The sequence below is a fragment of the Ruditapes philippinarum genome, unplaced genomic scaffold, assembly GCF_026571515.1.
Source record: "Ruditapes philippinarum isolate M1 unplaced genomic scaffold, ASM2657151v2 ctg11542_1_1_1_1, whole genome shotgun sequence".
Lineage (NCBI taxonomy): Eukaryota > Metazoa > Mollusca > Bivalvia > Venerida > Veneridae > Ruditapes > Ruditapes philippinarum.
This window is the reverse complement of record NW_026853061.1, coordinates 24,375-30,624: the sequence shown is the minus strand read 5'-3', so window position 1 is coordinate 30,624 and position 6,250 is coordinate 24,375.

Here is a 6,250-nt window from a genome sequence, read left to right as displayed (position 1 = left end):
ACTAACTATATTACTCGTTACAAGTCTTCTTCAGAGTGACCCCCCCCCCCCCCTCGTTATGTTCATCGGGAACTATAGTACTTGTATATTAATATTTTAGTTCTTATTGTGATCTTAGATACGTGTAAAAGTAATATCAAAGCATGAAGTTTCTGCTTATATAAATTTGAAACCACAATAACATCGTTTGTAGGTATGCATTGTCTCATTGATGTCTTAATGCTATTTTAATGTGGGTATCTCATATATGTATACAAAGCAAAGGCTTTTACCTTTTCATAGAACAATTTTAAAGCTAGATACCATATGAAACATTAACAAAGGCTTATATTTTTCACAGAACAATTTGTCACTTGGTGCTATAGCCTAAAGCATTAACAAACGTTTACTTCGTCACAGAACAATTTGAAACCTAGGTACTGCATTCTAAAACAACTTTTCCACAGAACAATTTGATTTTCAAAAATAGTATCTCCTGTTATTAAACATGAACAAAGGATTTTACTTCCTCGCTAAACAGTTTGACACTTGGTACTATTCTAAAACATTAACAAAAGATTTAACATTTTCACGGATCAATTTGGTTTCATGTATTTATATTCTATTACATTTAAAAAGCTTTTTACATTTTGACATGAGATACTGTATTTCAAAGTATATACAAAGGATTTTCTTCCTCGCAGGACTTTATGACACTAGGCAAAATTTTCTAAAATATAAACAAAAGCTTTTTATTTTTCACAGAACAATTTGTCACTAAGATTTACAAAATCTTATTACTTTTTCATAGAACATTTTGACATAAGGCACTGTATTCTAAAACATAAGTCAAGGCTGGACAGTATGACACCAGGTTCTATGGTATAAAATATAAACAAACGCTGCACAATTTTGACACTTGTTACATATTCTGAAACATTAACAAAAGCTTTGTCTTTTTCACAGAACAATTTGACAGGTACTTTACTCATTGCATAAACGTTAACATACACGACAGACCGAAGAATCGTGGTTTATTTTGTTTTAACGGTGTATGAAGGGGAAAATTAAAGAACGTAACCTAGGTAGGTTTGTGCTTAATATAAAATTTATAAATGATAAATAAAAATGTGTGAAAAAGAGGAATTTTATAATTTATATTCAATAATATCTGGATTAAAAGACAAATGCCACGTTGTAATTCATAGGACGTCGATGTTTAAAAGCAATACAAAGCCACACTTCAGTTAGAAATTGTATAATTTGTAATTGCTATATATCGTCTTCACACTAATCGAAAAAAGGAAATAGTCCTAAAAATAATACAGCTTTAATTCTAATTTTCTTTAAACTATTAGTTTTGCATGTTCTTATCAAATATATCGAGATATAGGTACATGTAAATACAAGACTAAAGTAGCAGAAATCCATGGAACATTGTCGTGAAATCAAAAAGAACAACCGCATCCACATCCTTGGTACTCTCTAAGCTTTTATCTATTATAACACATAACAATTTAAAAGTTTTGTTTGTCCAATGTTGTAATGTAAAAAATCTTACTGGTGTGATTATGATAAATATGAAACATAGACAAAATCATTTAAATTGACCATCCCGATTGCAAACGGAACTGTTTTCATTCAGCAGGTAAACTTATTGGCAGCATACAGGACATTACTGTTTTTTTTCTGTAAGACAGTTAGAGGATTGATAAACATTTACTTATACGATTGTTCAATTAACATTAGCTTAGTCATTTATCTTTAATATGTGTTATGTTCATTTCAGATTGACCGTGGTCATTGTTCATTATAATAAAGACATATGAATAAATGGACCTTGTTCTTATTTATGACCACGGCCAGAGATTCAAAATACCAGTACATTTTTGAAAGACATTTTTCTAAGAACGGATCAAAATGCCAGCAGTAGGCTGACCAATACCAGACTGTGATTATGTCACGGACGACCTTGAGGCCGCCATCGTTGCCGCACTCATAACCGCTCACTGTACCACACACGCTCCTGGACAGACTGCCAAAGTAGAAAAAGTTAGAAGACCCACAATAGCAACAGCAGGAACAAGTGAGGAATGGGCATATTTCCAATCTCGATGGTCTGACTATGTAGACGCCACTAAAATCAAAGGTCGCGATCGCGGGGTACAGCTTTTAGAATGCTGTGACGAACAACTTCGGAAAGACTTAACACGATCAGCTGGCGACAGTCTTACTAAAAAATCTGAAGAAGAAGTGATGGATGAAATAAAAAAAAACTGGCAGTTCGAGAAGAAAACACTATGGTAGCCAGAGTTTCCCTGCACAACATGCGTCAAGATCGTGATGAGCGTGTACGCCGTTTCTGTGCACGACTTAGAGGACAGGCTAGTGTCTGCAAATTCCTGATAAAGTGTCCAACATGCAGCGCTGATGTTAATTACACCGACACAATAGTCAGAGACGTATTGGCACGCGGCATATGTGACCCCTAAATACAATAAGATCTCCTTGGTGATAAGAATCAGGATATGTCATTAGAAGAAGTAGCACAATTTGTCGAAGCTAAAGAGTCTGGAAAACGATCTGCCTCCCGACTATTAGACTCTCATGAGGTCCAAGCAGCAGCCAGTAATTCATATAGAAAGGCGAAACAAACGATAAAAACGAAACTTGCTCATACTGTGCAAGAAAGGACATGGTAAAAACGCTCCTGCCTGTGCAAGAAAATCAGAATGTCCAGCTTACGGACAAAGTTGTGAACACTGTAATCGTGAAAACCACTTTGAGAGTGATTGCCGAAGTAGGGACAAACCGAAAGCGAAATCTAGTGCTTACAATGCCAATGACTATTAGAATGCTGTGTACAACACCTTGTGCAGTGTATCATCAATGTCTAAACAACACATTGACAAGACATTAGCTGTAGACCACCACCTATATGACAACTTATCTGATACTTGGATAAAGAAACCTTCTAAATCGCAACCATTCATTACTCTTACAATCAGAGCATTACTCGAGGACTATGAAGCCTTTGGTTTTAACCTAAATGCTGGAACACACGCTGTTCGTATTCCAGCCATGGCAGACACTGGATGTCAGAGCTGTCTTGCGGGTATCAAAGTCACCCACAAACTTGGCCTCAAGCAAAGCGATCTCATTCCTGTAACTTTGAAAATGCACGCTGCAAATAACAGCGAAAAAAAACATATTCTTAACTTGTATCATGAAGGATATTGTAAGCAATCACTTCATCCTTAGAAGTTATAAAAAAGTTGCATACAGGTGTACAATGAAACATACCGACAATTTGCACTTCTCAACAAAAAAAGAAATTATCGGTAAATGACCTCAAATCTTTTAAGAGTAGATTGAACATGAAACTGCTTTGGTGTACAATCTACAAAGGATAAACAGGTGATAGGCTGTCTTCAGGAAAACCTGAATCAGCGGTCACCTTACTCAGCAGTAACATGGCTTAAACCACCAAGCAAAAATTGTTATATAAATGTCACAGGGTGAGAAAAATGTGCAGCCTGACCGGGACTGGAATCCGAGACCTCCAGAATACCGTTCCGCATCTTTACCAAACTGAGCTCTTCGGGCGCTTAAACATCATCTAACCGAAATAGTGAACAGTTCTGAACCGTGACATAAAACTTACACCTTTTTCTCAGTTACATGTTTTAAGCAACTGCCTTTCTTAAGCAGACAATATATAGTCGGGCTTCCCTCAAGAAGCGGCTAAATAATTTGTATCATTTTATACCATAAACAACAAGTATAATTATATACCCGGGATACCCTTCACACCCATGCACCCGAAATGTATGATCTTTTTATACCGATCACCACCGATCTCTTCGACAGATTTGCACGTGCCCTACGTGTTCGAGCGAAAGAAGTTCGACAATATATTTTGTTATCAATAACAGCAAAAGTTGTTGCAGAGTATTATATGGGAGAATGCCCGAATGACTCCAACTTTGATAAGAAAAATGTATGCAATACTTTTTCGAGATACTAGTATATGGAGATTTCTGTACGTCACGTGATGCTGTATTGATGATATTTGATTTAATAGAGAAAGGAACATAAATAATATACGACATGAACCTTATGGTTACTCACATATCTTATTAAAGACTTACTTTTTGTTGTCATCATTGTAATAGAACTTTAAAATATCCGTTGATTACCTACAAAGATGTCACCCACCTCATTAAATTTAGATAAAGGTAGTGCATACTACTTCCTATTTTGCTGCAAACCATTTATAAGTGATTTGTTTCAGCAGACAGATAGCATATATATAGTTACTTAATGTTCTCTAAAACTGCCAGGAATGATGTATACATGAAGAAAACATGCTTGAGTATAAAATTGAAAGCGTATTCTTTATCCTGTAAGTCAATGCTCTACATCAAATGTTTACAGTCATTCCAAAAAAAAAAAAAAAAAAAAAAAAAAACAAAAAAAAAACAAGCAACCAAATACAAACAATCCAAAACAAACACAAAACACACAAAAAAAAACACACAAGAAACGGAGGTAAGAAAAATATCTCTCAAACTGAAATACACTTTAAACCAACTTTACATAACCAATTATTGTGCAAATGATAAGCGTACTATTCTTCATAATGATTTACACACTTCACTTTATAATGATTTTGACTAATAAAATACGCTTAAACATTCTGTAATTAAGCACAAAAACACATTTCACTTCATAATGATTTTGACTAATAAAATACGCTTAAACATTCTGTAATTAAGCACAAAAACACACTGGCAGTAACAAAAGTTATAATAAGAACTTCAGGACATATTTTGAGTTATCACAAGAACTCCGTGACATTTGAAAAATCGGGCATAAATTCATTAGCCTGGACTTTATGTTTGCATTAGGTAATTAAGTATAGCAACGAAGATGAAATAGTTCATATAAAAACAAAAGAAATTTTATAACATGAAATCGAGATAAATTATCATTCTGAAAAAATATCAGAACAGGTGATCGCTAATGCATTTTTAGTGTTCAATATACCTGATTATATCCTTTATCCGATTTGCCTGTGATGCAAACAGAAAAATTTAAGTCACATAAATAGATTTTAAATACAATTAATGTAATTAATTATTTTTTTCAAAATCTTGAGAAGTTAAGATGGGTTGTTTGGAAGAGATAACACACATTTTATCTGCAACTCGTTGCTATGGAAAATCGTATTGTAAAACGGTCTATATATTTTTTCAATAATGACAATTTTGTTCTTAGTTGTATTATTCTTTTATTTTCTCGTATGTATGATAATTATATTAATATAAGACATATAATAGTTAATTTCATGTGCGATGCTCCAGCAATCAAGTTACAGAATGAAAGAACGGAAGTTTGCGTCATTACAAGAGCTCATTTATAACCATACATTCTATTACACGGACTTGTACAGATATATACAGGCAGTGGATCAACCGCAATTAACAACATGTGAAACACGTATTGGCCTGTAAAGAGCTGCTCCGTTAAAGACAATACGCTTGCGACGTCGTTAACATCAAATTTTTAACGTCAAATTTTAAAGTTATACCGTGCGCCGGGTCGCTTTACACGCACATTGCATTAACGACATAACATTTCAGTTGATTGCAAGTTCGCATTAGAGTCTGCAGTTAGAACGACGCGACTCAGTATGATGTTAGCTGCCGAGGGAAGTAGGCATGGACGACGAGGAAGGGTACAAGGGTGCACGAGTCCTTAGACGGCTTTAAAGCTGGTGCGATTGCCGGCAACGACGTCCTTTATCAGGATTACGTCCTTCATTACATGTATTGTCACTAGTTAATGTTCGTTTAGGTGGTTATTGTCCGCTGTATAGTGACCTACCTTCGGCTCAACATTCATATCTTTGGCTAATACTATGGGAAATTGCACGGATGCATGAAATCATCACCGCTTTGTGCATGACAGGTGACTTGTCCGGGGCATGACTGGTGACTTGTCCGAGGCATGACTGGTGACATGTCCGGGGTCCGTACTCAAAAGCGAAAGCTACTTTTTGTGCCTTAACGGGTGAATAGACCCCCATTAAACATAGGCTATAGACAAAATGTTTCACCTTTAATTTTTCAATTTGCTGAACACTGAAAATACTACTACCAGTAAGAGCGACGATGTTGCATCGTTGGTAATGACCCTCATCATCCCACGAATGATGAAGTTTTGATGTGAAGGATAATCATCACCGAGAATGCTTCATGAATTAATT